Raw genomic sequence first — 15,686 nt, 5'->3', positions numbered from 1 at the left:
CCAATATATGAAAACTGATGACAGTGCATAAAATAATATTACAGTGTGTTTAAAGACATAAATACCAATACAACTGCTTATGTGGAAATACTGAAAACGTGCAGAGCCTCAGGTGGATGGGAGTTAAAAATCACATCTTAAAAATGCCAGTGTTGGAGAAGAAATTAGAAAGAAAACAAAAATATAATTCCAATGAAGCTGCTACTCACTGCTTCCTTATTATGGACACTATGTTATCTAGCAGAGAGCTTAACCTTTGGGAGTTTAAAGGGAAATATCAACGAGTGTGCTTTATGAAATTTCATTTAATGGCCGCTTAATTAGGCAAATGAGTTTATAGCACTGAAATTAGCCTAGTGAATACCCAAGGGGAATTTACAGACTGACCACACAAATTTGTCTATCAAAGGTCTTCAGGCCCATAAGTCACACCTTAAGAAAAGCAGAAAACAATAATGCACAAAATAAAACAGGAGACTACCAATTCTGATGCAATAATACATTATGTTTAACTGCACAGTCAACATCAAATTTTAATTACGCACAACCTACAGGTATCACTGATGAAAGTAAAAGCATAAGGCTCCAGGCCCATCAGAGTTCAAGTTTACAATTAGAAAGTGCCAGAATGAGAAAAATGAAAATTTCACAAAAAATTCATAAATTTAATAAAAATGATAATCCAATAGAGCTGGTTCTCTAATATGAGCTGTATGTCAATCCTAAGAATCATTTTTGTAAGAATGGTAAAAAAATAGAAAGTAACACTTTACTTTACATAATATTAATGGTAGCAGAGCACAAAGTAGGTTTTTTGTCAATTTTGATGCAACATTACATAATGATTAACTAATTAAATACCACCAATTTTAAAATATCTACTATTAAAAACATGGACATTAAGAAAATTTGATTACCACTGGGCTTCATGCCCAAGGGAGCTCTAAGTCCCACATTGAAAATTGCAACATGTGAAAGATAAAAATTTTCACAAAAAAACCTGTATTACTTCCAAACAATTAACTAATGAGACAATTTTTCAACTGAAGCTGTATTTCAGTCCTATGTTTCTTTCCTGTAAGTGTGAGAAGAGCAAGTGACATGGTTTTCCTTTCACCGCCACTACGGAGGCAGTGCCCAGAATAGGGTTTTGTTCAATTTTGATGCAACATTACACATTGCTTAACAGCATAATAACCATAAATTTTTTAATAATAAAATAAAAGTATCATGGATATTCAGAAAATGTGACTAGCCTATAGAGTTCAGAGTTCAGAGCCATACTTTGAAAATCCCAAAATGTAAACAAGAGAAAACTGTATTGAAAGAGTTTATTTCCATTTTCAACACCTTTTTTACATAAAGCAAAATAATCAATTTACTGTCATTTTTATATGATCAATCAACAAGGCAGCAAAGCTGTCAAATGTACAGACAAAAACCAGAAAATAAAAACGCAGGAAATAGGATACTGTCAATTCTGAAGAACTAATGTATTATGCTTACTGTAACTGCATAGCCAACATCAAATTCTTATTCTGCATAACATTGGATTAGGATGAAAGTAAAATGTGTATCAAGCATTAGACTAAGTTCCCATACCTAGATCAATCGAACAGGATCAATGCAACTCCAAGGGGTTTCTCACTAAATTGCTTTCAGTTTGAGAGCCTTAGGATTCTGGCATGCCAGTTTCAGTAGGCATGACAGACAACTAAGCCACTTACATTGATTGCAATTTAGCGAGAATTCCCACGGAGATAGATGGATCCACAGTTAGCGTGATAGGGTCTGGAAATAGTCCCTAAGGTGTCAGGCTGATAAGAGTTAAACTTTGGAAATGCCAGAATGAGGTACAGTGAAAATTACACAGTCAGATGGCAACTGGCTGAAAAACGTAACGTCATGGCGGTTATTTGAAACTTTTCAGTGAGTCCGCGTCACGAAATAGCGCCGTTATTGGACAACTGCGATGGCCGACGTGAAAAACCATACCTTGCAAATAAAGCTCTATTAAAATCTAACAAGGGCACTCTGTGCAGTCATTTTTTATAGACATGTAGAAAAGCATGAACTCTTACCCGTGGTTTCAAAGCATTACGGGAATGAGCATTATTTATGAATGAAATACGGACACGATTTTAGGACTTTGGAAAAAAATGAACCAAAAAAATGTATCTCGTAGGGGGTGGGACTATAGTGCGAGGAAAAAAGTTGCTAGCCTGAATTTTATTCATTTTTAGATATAATGTAAAATATCATCATAGGTTTAAAATTTCAAAGTTTCAAGAATGCGTTATCTCTAGTATAGTCACACTGCACCCGAATTCAACAGTCAACGAAATAAAACTGAAAAAATGACGTTTCTCGATACCTCTGCCAAACAGTGAAATTTCTTGACCTTGATACTGCTGAAAGTTAAAAATTTAATCAAATATAATAAAAACCAACCTGAGAACGATGTTGAATCGAACGCAACCGATTTAAACTAGTCATTCCAGTGAGTATTTTCCTGAATGACCTTCACCTATCCTTGATGCGTGGCATGCGACAGCAAGGCAATTAACCCTGTAACTTTGTAGGTACATTTTGAAAATTGCTCCTATTCTGTTAGATTTCGTCAATGGGATTTTATCATTTATACAAAAATCGATCCTAAGATAGGGTTTATGTATTCTGATATCATTTATGCAGGAGGTTATATGTTGAGCTATTTATAAAACTTTTCCTAAACAAGTTTGACAAGTGAAAAAATGTATCCAAAAAGTATCAAAGATTCAAATGCCACATCTCAAATAGCTGGGTGGCTTAGTTCATAGTTGCAAAATGAAGGGGGTGTGGGAATCAAGATTTTAGGGTAAATTATTTTAAATTTGACTTAATTGACATATATGAGTTTTTGAAGAATATTTTAAGCTGGAAAATTTAGGACTTCCATGAGAAATATAGTTCTTCTTTTTCCTTAAAAGCCAAATTTTTCTTGTTCTTATATCCACTAATAGAACTCCTCCGCACCACGGGGAAAAACTATCGAAGCCGTTGCATAAGAAGTCGGTTATTTTTCATTATTTTTAATATGAATAAAAAACATACAGTGTAAGCAGAGCCGCAGTCCGCAATGGTAAACAGAATGAATATGTTGTGTTCAGTCTACTCATAACTCAGGATTGTGCAGATTAAACTTATGGCAGCAAATTTCGAGGAGGATTCGCATCACTCGGCTTGTTTTGTGCAAGTGCGAAACCGATAAACATCCGTCTTTTGAAATAAGACATCTATGAAGGTAAAATTAGTTTAACACCTCAGATATTATTTATTATACTAAAAAGGCCATTTTATTGTGCAAATAAGTGAAAAGTATTTTACTTTTCGAAATTTAATTAAATCTTCAGACCTTCACTTGCTTCTGTATTGGAGAATATGACGTCAGAATATGGCTGACATCTAGCGGAATAGGGTCAAAAAATGCACTTCAACAGCTCGCATAAAAAGTTGCTACAATAAACTTCGATGAAACTTGACAATTATATTTCTTATTAAAAAAGCCACATTTTACGGACTTTACTAAGATGCGTTATTTCTAATAAAGGAGAAATCTCAAATTGTTACAGTGTTGCTACGGCCCAAAATTGACCCGTTGGCCGATTTCGTTGAGTTCTAACTCGTTCATTTCTGCTTCCTTGCAAGTGAATCGCACACGTCGAGACGCGTAGTGAACTCTGCTACCATGTCTTAATTTTTCACAAGCACGTATGAGGGCAATTAAGGAAAATTCATGAATTTCTGCAATGGTTACGCATTTAACAAAATTTCGACAGCGACGTCATCTCAGCGCTCACGCTCCGTTCTGAATATTTTCCTACGCGCAGCCAGTTGCCATATGACTGTACACACAAAAAAAAAATTGCTTAAACTCATTAAATATATATATATATATTATAACTATATATTATTAATTTTTTTGGGGGGGTTGTATGTCAATCCTAAGAATCATTCTTGTAACTTAACAAAATACAGAAAATGTTACAAAGTAAGAGTACAGGGCTCCTGGCAGATGGGAGTGATAAGTCACAACTTGAAAATGCCAGTATAGCACTCTATAAACCTGCATTGCCTCCAAAACAGAAAACAATCACACTGGTTTTTAAACACAAGCTACGCACTTCTGTCTTATGAAACTTTTCACTAAGTTTCAGTATCGTAAGTAACATGGTTTTCCCTTAATCGCTATCCTGGCAGCAGTGTCCAAAACTTTCATGCAATAAAACATAATACTTAACAGCATAATGACCATCAAATTTTTTATAAAAAAATAAAAGTATCATGAATATTCAGAAAATGTGATTTGGGAAGGTCTTCAAGGCCATGGAAGTTCAGAGTCACACTTTCAAAATGCCAAAATGTAAACAAGAGATAACTGTACTGAAATGATTTTCTTTCCATTTTCAACACCTTTTTTAAAACAAAATGATCAATAAACTGTCATTTTTAAATGTTCAACTAGGAAAATTGTTGACATAGGAAAAATAGCAATAGAACAATTTTCAATGTCCAATTTGCTCCAATTTGCAATGATGAGTTCCTTTTCATTTATGATACTTTATTACACAATGCACAATATTATAACAGGTTTACCGTCATTTTTATATAATCAACAAACAATATTGTCAAGAAGCAGAAAATGTCAAAACAACACTTTTACATATCTTATTAGTTCCATAATGAGACTGTTAACATGCCTAAGAATTAAATCTGAAGAAATAACAATTATATACAAAAATACAGAAAATGCACAGCACTTCTGGTGGATGGGAGTATAAAATCTTGAAGATGCTTGTGTTTGAAAAATAATTTTAAAAAAATTTTAAATAAAACGTAAAAAATTCCAATAAAGCTGCTATTCAAACTTTTAATCAAGTTTGAGAAAAACAAAGCACTGTTATTCATCTATAGCATGTTGGCATAACACATTCTTTTTGTTGTAAATTTATTTGCAATGTTAAACACCATTTATCTGCACAATTATCACCAAATCCTAATTTTGTGACACAGTTAAGAGAGCTAAACCTATGGGACTTTACAGGGAAATCTCAAGAGTGTTTTATGTAATCTCATTTAATGGCCAATTGAAAATTAATGAGTAGGCAAGTGACTTTATAGACCTTAATTTAATTAGTGATCACCCAAGGGACAATTTTATAGACTGTCATCCATACAGTACCATCATATAGCACAAAGGTGTTGCATACATGCTGAAAAAAGTGAAAAAAACAGCATTACTTCCCTAAAAATGACCCGATGATGCCAATTTTCAAACTTGACCTGCGTATTATGAATATTCATTACGGTAATATGCCAAACAATTCGACCAAGATTAATTAATTAATTTCATGGAAATGTCAGTTTGGTTGAATTGATTAAAATACAGCAAATGGAAACCTTTGATATCGTCGGATTGTTAGGGGCATCTGCCAAAACGTCCATCTTTCCGGAAGTTATTGCATTTTACCGGAAGTGTTACGCAAGATAAGCCGCAATTTTCGCCTAACACGTGCTTCAGACATGTTTTATCCTCCTTCTGAAATCTTATTTTGCTGTGCACAATATGTGCTAACATTACTTAACATTAAAAAAGACGACAAGTATAATTTCTAGTTATATATTTCCCTCACCTACGATCATTTTCATGATGCGCTTCACAAGTGGGACGAGTATTTCCCCGGAGACAGGTGTTGTAAACAAAGGCCGGTCACTTATAAATATTTGAAACCGGTAGCTTTAGTGGACTTTAACTAGTTATGTGATCTACGTACGCCTTATTTGAATTTTAATATGACAACTGAAATCAACCGAATTGAAATTTTTTACCAGTCTGAGATCAGTTGTTTTCAACCCGCAAGGCTTGCTCAGCGTCGAGGCCGGCGTAGGCGTACGTACTTCCGAAGAAAATTCAATCACCCGTATCAAAGAATACCAACTGGTACTCAAACGGAAATCAGTGTAACTTCAAATTACTTTTAAGTATTTTATTTAAAAAGCATACTGAGAAAAGGCAAAACACGGAGCCTACCTGTGCCGATAGACATACAGTACAGTATCTTGCTGGCACTCTTCCGATTTTCTTACTTATATACTCTCGCTGTGCACAAACCACGGTGCATGTTGAAAACCCCACTGATACAACCCGAACGTAAAAAAAACATTTTATTGCCATAATTTTCACAAAACAGGTGCATTTATAATTTGACATGAGAATTGAGCACATGCAAAAATGAGAGACTGGTATCATCTGGTCTGCTCCAGCATAGCGCAAACCACATGTTAACGAAGACGGTCCCATTTTGGGGGGGGGGGGGGGGGGGGGGTAACAGGAATGGAGTTCTTCGATGATTACGCTAAATGATATCAACATTTCATGCATCTGGGGAAATAGAAAGTGACTCATAGGTAACGTAAATACCCAGTGGAACTCTCTTTGAAGCTCCTATAGAGTTAAGGAAGACGTCATTTTTATTGTTGACAAATCAGTTATCCATGTAGGTGAACAGCTACACCTGTTTGTCAGATTTTGACAGCGCGTGGTATTTGGCGCCAAGAAGTCTGGGCGGTCGATCCCGCTGATCTTTCGGTCGATTGTAGTAAATGTAATATCTTGCGGTGTTGACTTCAAGAACGTTTCCCCATCTGCATATATATTTCAATCGAACTTGAAAATAAATTGCTTATTCTTCCCAAACTTTTTATTGCTAGCAAACGCTATATATGGTCTATATGAAGGTGTTTACGACGTTTTCTACCCACTGTCGATATTTGGTTTCATCCAGAATATACCTTTTTTAAACCCCCCCCCCCCTCCCCCCAGTTACGGGCGTGATGAATCAGTCAGCGAGGGAAAGTCTGCTTAATTAGCACAAGTTACATGTCTATAAGCACTATTATTGTCATCGGGGACTTCCAGATTAGATCTTCAATAATTGTTTCTTCCTCATTGATGAGAGCTATTGAAAGGACAACAATTGACAAAGGGCCGAGGCATGCAGCTTCTATTTCACTGGCTTGAAAATTTACCGAGTCTTGCCGACGATGTGGTCGAACAATCGGAACAAGAAAAAAATTCTGTCGTATGATTTTGACGTATGGACTAAATGTTTGAGCCCAGAAAAATTAATTTTATAAAATAATTTTTGTGGTCGGATTGACTGGGCCCGTCGAAATGCTTGGCACATTACCGTAGTTCTGCAAGTTTCAAACCAAAAGGTAAAATGGTTTTCCACTTATCATGTTATCAGTGTTGCATATATGCTGAAAAAAGTGAAAAACAGCATAACTTCCCTAAAAATGACCCAATCATACTGATTTTCAAACTTGACCTGCGTATTATGAATATTCATCAGTTCTGTAAGTTTGAAACCAAAAGGTAAAATGGTTTTCCACTTATCGTGTTATCGGTGCTGCATATATGCTGAAAAAAGTGAAAAACAGCATAACTTCCCTAAAAATGACCCGATCATGCTGATTTTCGAACTTGACCTGCGTATTATGAATATTCATCAGTTTTGTAAGTTTCAAAGGAAAAGGTAAAATGGTTTTCCACTAATCGTGTTATCGGTGCTGCATATATGCTGAAACAAGACAGCACTGTTCTGCAATGGGTTTACTTCCATTTTTAAAACACTTTTTAACATATTAAAACAAAATAAACAGTTTTCTACCATTTGTATATGATCAACTAAGAAAATTGATGAGATGGGAAAAATATCAATAGAACAGTGTTAAATGTCCAATTTCCTCCATTCTGAGATAATGAATATAGTAGATGATTGAATCTGACAAACTGCAATGATATTTGTTTATTTCCATTTTTGACACTTTATAACATAATACACAATAACAAGTTTACCATCATTTTTACATAATCAACTAACAATGTTAATAAGATGCAGGAAATGTCAAACAAACACTTTTACGTATCTTATTAGTTCAATAATGAGACTGTTAATATGCCTAACAATTGAATCTGAGGAAATGTGAAAAAACAGCATAACTTCTAAAAGAATGGCCCGATTGTGCTGATTTTGGAACTCAACCTGCGTTTTAGTTAGTTTGACTACTCCTGTGAGTATAATGACAATTGGCCTATTTGTTTTTCTTATATTGTGTTATTAGTGTTGCATATATGTTGAAAGAAGTGAAAAAACAGCATAACAACCCTAACAAGGCAGCAAAGCTGTCAAATGTACAGACAAAAAGCAGGAACTAACAAAATAGGGTACTGTCAATTCTGATGCAAAAGTACATTATGTTAAACTGCAAATTCAACATCAAATTTTAATTATGCTCAACAGGTAATACCAATGTAAGTAAAATGTGAAACAAGCATAAAGCTTCAGGCCCATGGGAGTTCAAGTTCACACTTTGAAAATGTAAAACTTCCAGAAAAAGAAGTCAATTAGACTGCTTTTCCAACTCAGGCTGCATTTCAGTCCTGTATTTCTTTTTTGAAAGTTTGGCAATCATAAGTAACATGGTTTTCCCATAATGGTCATCATGGCAGCAGCACCCAAAATTGTGTTTTCTTCTATTCTGATGCAATATTACATAATGGTTAACAGCATAATGACAATCAATTTTTAATAACAAAATATATGTATCATGGATTTTCAGAAAATGTGACTAGCCTGGGTCTTCAAGCCTGTGGAACTTCAAAGTCACACCTTGAAAATGCCAATATGTGAAAAATTAAATTTTCACAAAAAAAAAAACTGTTTATCTGGCAGATTGCATTGCCTACTGAAGCTGTATTTTAGTCCCATGTTTCTTTCCTGTAAGTTTGAGAACAGTAAGTGACATAGTTTTTCTTAAAAGGTAATCATGGGAGCAGTGCCCAAAATAGTTTTTTTTTTCAAATTTTGATGCAATGTTACATAATGTTTAACAGCATAATGACCATCAATTTTTACTAATAAAATATTAGTATCATGGATATTCAGAAAATGTGACTAGCAAAGGTCTTCAGGCCCATGGAACTTCAAAGTCACAACTTGAAAATGCCAAAATGTAAACAAGACAGCACTGTTCTGAAATGTTTTTTTCCCCATTTTTAACAATTTTTAACATAAAACAAAATTAACAGTTTACTGCCATTTTTATATGATCAACTAAGAAAATTGATGACATGAGAAAAGTATCAATAGAGCAGTGTTAAATGTCCAATTTCTTCCATTGTGAGATTCTGAACATAGTGAATGATTGAATCTGACAAATTGCAATGATATGAGTTTATTTCCATTTTTGAAACTCTATTATACAATACATGATAACAAGTTTACCATCATTTTTACATAATCAACTAACAATGTTGTAAAGATGCAGGAAATGTCAAACAAACACTTTCACGTATCTTATTAGTTTAATAATGAGACTGTTAACATGCCTAAAAATTGAATCTGAAGAAATGTGAAAAAACAGCATACCTTCTAAAATAATGGCACGATTATGCTGATTTACGAACTCAACCTGCATTTTAGTAAAATTGACCACTCCTGTGACTTTCATGACAATTGGCCCATCTGTTTTTCTTATATTGTGTTTACAGTGTTGCATATAGGCTGAAAAGTGTAAACAAGGCAGCAAAGCTGTCAAATGTACAGACAAAAAACAGAAAATAAAGATGCAAAAAAGGTCATTTTGTCAATTTTGATGCAATAATAAATAATGCTTATAATAGCACTGTCAGTCAACACTGAATTTTAATCTTGCACAACAGGTAACATGGTCAATAACAGGAGCGGACCCAGAGATATTTTCTGACAGTATTACAAAGTATCTATGTTGATCCATCCTCCATTTTGATGGTCTTCCAACAGAAAAAAATAGATACCGGTCAATATAAACTTAATAACCTGACTGTGTTCCGGAAGACCCAGAAGATGGTCTCAATCCACCCCTTCAATAAGATTACAGTTTCAGGACCATGAGAGTTCAAATTCACATTATGAAAGTCTCAATATTTGAAAAATAATGACAGTGCATAAAATAATATTACATAATGTTTAAAGACATAAAAAACAATACAACTGCTTATGTAGAAATACAGAAAATGTGCAGAGCCCCAGGCAGATGAGAGCCTGCCTGGGGCTAAAAGTCACAAATGCAAGTGTTTGAGAAAAAATTATAAAGGAAAACAACAAAACTAGAAAAGCACTTTGAGAGTGCAGACCTCTGCCAAGGCAGCAATTGTTGATTATTATTGATAATTGATTGATTATTGATCCGGACCACCACCAAAAATTAATCATTGTCCTCTTTGGCCCACTTCCGACAGTTCCTGAAAATTTCTGCAAAATCAGTCCATAACTTTTTGTGTTATGTGGATGACAGACAAACAGGGGTGAAAATATAACCTCCTTGGCAGAGCTTGAGGTAAATATAATTCCAATGAAGCTGCTATTCAAACTTTTAATCTTCCAGTTTGATATATATATATATATATATTTAAAACTTATTTGCAATATTAAACAAAATTTACCTGCATAATTATCACTGCTTCCTTATTATTAATCTAGCAAAGAGCTTTACCTTTGGGAGTTTACAGGGAAATATCAACAAGTGTGCTTTACGTAATCTCATTTAATGGCCTATTAAAGCAAATGACTTTATAACTCTGAAATTAATCTAGTGATACCCAAGGGTAATTTACAGACTGACCCACTCAAAGGTCTTCAGGCCCATAAGTCACACCTTAAGAAAAGCACAAAACCATAATGCCCAAAATAGGAGACTACCAATCCTGATGCAACTAGAGGATCAGAGAGGCGATACCGCCTCCGAATATTGTACCACCAGCTGGAGCAAGCGCATTCGTATAGACCTCCACATACGCAAAATAAGGGACACAGCCACTAGTCTTATGCTTGACAAGCTGTAAAAATGCAATCAACAAGAATTTTCAAAATACGCAAAAAATATATATTACTTAAAATGGTACAATCAAAGTTAAGTTTATTGTAAGGTAGGTCAAAGGTCAATTTCAAGGTCACAGTAAATTTCCAGTATATGACTTCCTATTCAACTTCAATAGTAACTATGGACCTATCTCTGCCAGGTTTGGAGTTAAAAGAGAAAGAAATTAGCAGAGTTCAGTTCATGGTGAAAAGTAGGTCAAAGGTCAATTTTAAGGTCACATTTAGATTGCCAGTATATGACTTCCTATTCAACTTCAATAGTAACTATAGACCTATCTCTGCTAGTTTTGGAGATAAAAGGGAAGCAAAATTTCCAAAGTTCAGTTCATGGTGAAAAGTAGGTCAAAGGTCAATTTCAAGGTCACATTTAGATTGCCAGTATATGACTTCATATTCAAGTTCAATAGAAACTATGGACCTATCTCTGCCAGTTTTGGAGATAAAAGGGAGGCAAAATTTGCAAAGTTCAGTTCATGGATAAAAGTAGGTCACAGGTCAATTTCAAGGTCACAGTAAGATTGCCAGTACATGACTTCCTGTTCAACTTCAATAGTAACTATGGACTTATCTCTGCCAGTTTTGGAGATATAAGGGACTAAATGTTATAATTTTGGAGTTACCATAATGTGCAATAAATTTCCTACGGAAAAATTTAATTAAAATAAAGAAAAGGTCATTTTGGTCAAAATTCTAGAAATGAGAGGTGCTCTGAAGTTCCAGATGTTCAAATTTGATGAAATAATGTCATTTTTGACCACAGTTTGCCTGCTTTGCCAAGCCTTATGTTTTATTTTTCTGGAGTTCAAAATTTATTATCCATTACCGTACTGCACATTTTGCTTTAACCACCAAAATGTACTTTTTGATACAGCGTAACTTTGGAGATAAAAGGGAAGCAAAATTTGCAAAGTTCAGTTCATGATGAAAAGTAGGTCAAAGGTCAATTTCAAGGTCACAGTAAGATAGCCTGTATATGACTTCCTATTCAAGTTCAATAGTAACTATGGACCTATCTCTGCCAGTTTTGGAGATAAAAGGGAACCAAAATTTGCAAAGTTCAATTCATGGTGTAAAGTAGGTCAAAGGTCAATTTCAAGGTCACAGTAAGATTGCCAGTATATGACTTCCTATTCAACTTCAATAGTAACTATGGACCTATCTCTGCCAGGTTTGGAGTTAAAAGAGAAAGAAATTAGCAGAGTTCAGTTCATGGTGAAAAGTAGGTCAAAGGTCAATTTAAAGGTCACATTTAGATTGCCAGTATATGACTTCCTATTCAACTTCAATAGTAACTATGGACCTATCTCTGCCAGTTTTGGAGATAAAAGGGAAGCAAAATTTGCAAAGTTCAGTTCATGGTGAAAAGTAGGTCAAAGGTCAATTTCAAGGTCACAGTAAGATTGCCAGTACATGACTTCCTATTCAACTTCAATAGTAACTATGGACCTATCTCTGCCAGTTTTGGAGATATAAGGGACTAAATGTTATAATTTCGGAGTTACCTTAATGTGCCATAAATTTCCTACAGAAAAAATTAATTAAAATAAAGAAAAGGTCATTTTGGTCAAAATTCTTGAAATGGGAGGTGCTCTGAAGTTCCAGAAGTTCAAATTTGATGAAATTATGTCATTTTTGACCACAAGTTGTCTGCTTTGCCAAGCCTTATGTTTTATTTTTCCGGAGTTCAAAATTTATTATCCATTACCGTACTGCACATTTTGCTTTCACCACCAATATGTACTTTTTGATACAGCGTAACTCGAAAACCGTATGGAATACAAAAAAACGGAGACCACCCCCAGTGTTGGGCTTTACATGCTCTACAAAATGCAAAAAAGAATGGGTCTCTAGCATTAACGGTTCCCGAATTAGAGACAGTTTTCAGTTTCGGTATCTTATGGCCGCTACACCCGTGAAAATGCACCGATTGACCCCAAATTCACACAGATGAAAGATGACCTGAAGGGTAACATTTTCCAATAATATTATTGGTTAAGTCTGTGTGGTGTCTGAATAACAGCGCAAATAAATTTTTTTTCGAAAAAAAAATTCATTTTTTTGAAAATTTTTGCCCGTTTGACCTTGAAATAAAGGTCAAAGGTCAAATCCAAGGGCATATTTGAAATCTACACATATGACTTTTGGAAAGCCGTCTGTAGAAATTTTTCCCATAATTCCTTCCGTAGGGTAGATAATTAGCATTTAATTTTGCCATTTTTGGACAAGGGTGCATTGCAATGAGTGTCACACCTAGACCCCAATACCGACAAAGCCCAAATTTTACGTGGAACGAGTTGAGATTATAGGTGACCTAAATCCAAGAGATGGGTATGGGGGCCCTTACCGTCTAGGAGGAGAAGCGGTAACGGTAACATGGCGGCGGAGCCGGCAGAGCCGGCGGAGCCGGCGGAACGGACCGGACGGGACTAAAACCATGTGTACCGCCAGCGCTAACGCTGGTGGTACAATAATACATTATGTTTAACTGCACAGTCAACATCAACTTATGCACAACAGGTAACACAGACGAAAGTAAAAGCATAAGGCTTCAGGCCCATCAGAGTTCAAGTTTATACTTAGAAAGTGCCAGAATGAGAAAAATGAAAATTTCACAAAAAATGCATAAATACAATAAACATGATAATCCAATAGAGCTGGTTTTCTCATGAACTGAAGGCCAATCCTAAAAATCGTACTTGTAAGTTTAAAATTATAATAAGTAGCACAGTTTTCTTTTCATAATGTTTGCAGTAGCAGTGCAAAAAGATTGTCAATTTTGATGTAACATTACATAATAAATTAGAGAATAATTATCACCAATTTTTGTTTATTGACTATAAATAGGATGGACATGTAGAAAATATGATTACCATTTGGCTTCATATCCATGGGAGCTCCGAGTCCCACAATGAATATGCCAAAAAAGATAATGAATATAACACTAAAATGTATAACTTCCAGAAAAAGAAGCCAATTAGACTGCTTTTCTAACTCAGGCTGCATTTTAGTCCTGTGTTTCTTTTTTGAAAGTTTGACAGTCATAAGTAACACGGTTTTTCCATAATGGTCATCAAGGCAGCAGCACCAAAAATTGTGTTTTCTTCTATTTTGATGCAACATTACATAATGCTTAACAGCATAATGACCATCGATTTTTAATAATAAAATATAAGTGTCATGGATTTTCACAAAATGTGACTAGCACGGGTCTTCAAGCCCGTGGAGGTTCTAAGTCGCACCTTGGAAATGCCAATATGTGAAAAATTAAATTTTCACAAAAAACTGTTTAATTGCCAGAAAAATTTACCAAACAGACTGCATTGCCTACTGAAGCTGTATTTTAGACCCATGTTTCTTTCCTGTAAGTTTGAGAACAGTAATTGACATGATTTTTGTTAAATGGTCATCATGGGAGCAGTGCCCAAAATAGGGATTTCTTCAAATTTTGATGCAATATTACATAATGTTTAACAGCATAATGACCATCAATTTTTAATTATAAAATATTAGTATCACGGATATTCAGGAAATGTGACAAGCAAAGGTCTTCAGGATCATGGAACTTCAAAGTCACACCTTGAAAATGCCAATAAGTGAAAAATTAAATTTACACAAAAAACTGTTTAATTGCCAGAAAAATTTACCAAACAGACTGCATTGCCTACTGGAGCTGTATTTTAGTCCCATGTTTCTTTCCTGTAAGTTTGAGAACAGTAAGTGACATGATTTTCCTTAAATAGTCATCATGGGAGCAGTGCCCAAAATAGGGGTTTCTTCAAATTTTCATGCAATATTACATAATGTTTTACAGCATAATAACCATCAATTTTTAATTATAAAATATTAGTATCATGGTTATTCAGAAAATGTGACTAGCAAAAGCCTTCAGGTCCATGGAACTTCAAAGTCACATATTGAAAATGCCAAAATGTAAACAATACAGCACTGTTCTGAAATGGGTTTATTTCCATTTTTAACACTTTTTAAACATAAAACAAAATAAACAGTTTACTGCCATTTTTATATGACCAATGAAGAAAATTGATGAGATGGGAAAAGTATCAATAGAACAGTTTTAAATGCCCAACTTCCTCCATTCTGAGATTCTGAACATAGTGGATGAATGCATCTGACAAACTGCAATGATATGAGTTTATTTCCATTTTTGACACTTTATTACACAATACATGATAACAAGTTTACCATCATTTTTACAAAATCAACTAACAATGTTGTAAAGATGCAGGAAATGCCAAACAAACACATTTACGTATCTTATTAGTTCAATAATGAGACTGTTAACATGCCTAAGAATTGAATGTGAGGAAATGTGAAAAAACAGCATTACCTTTTAAAATAATGGAATGATTATGCTGATTTTCAAACTCAACCTGCGTTTTAGTAAGATTGGCCCCTCCTGTGAGTATAATGACAATTGGCCAATCTGTTTTTCTTATATTGTGTTATCAGTGTTGCATATATACTGAAAAAAGTGAAAAAAAAACAGCATAAATTCCCTATAAGTGACCCGATCGTGCTGATTTTCGAACTTGACCTGCGTATTATGAATATTTATCAGTTCTGTAAGTTTCAAGCCAAAGGGTAAAACAGCTCTTCATTTATTGTGTTATCAGTGTTGCAAAAATGCTGAAAAAAAGTGAAAAAATAGCCTAAATTCACTAAAAATGACCCAATCATGCTGATTTTCGAACTTGACCTGCG

At 34.6% G+C, this 15,686-nt stretch overlaps 1 protein-coding gene across 3 annotated transcripts in view; it reads right to left on the bottom strand.

The window, feature by feature from the left end:
- The window catches only part of LOC106173999 (receptor-interacting serine/threonine-protein kinase 1), a 55,148-nt gene that overhangs the window by 7,539 nt on the left and 31,923 nt on the right, over window positions 1–15,686 (bottom strand). The gene's annotated exons all lie outside the window — the stretch shown is intronic.

This window comes from Lingula anatina, chromosome 4, assembly GCF_051362555.1.
Source record: "Lingula anatina isolate TDL-2025a chromosome 4, LinAna3.0, whole genome shotgun sequence".
NCBI classification, from domain to species: domain Eukaryota; kingdom Metazoa; phylum Brachiopoda; class Lingulata; order Lingulida; family Lingulidae; genus Lingula; species Lingula anatina.
This window is presented reverse-complemented; position numbering and strand designations above follow the sequence as displayed.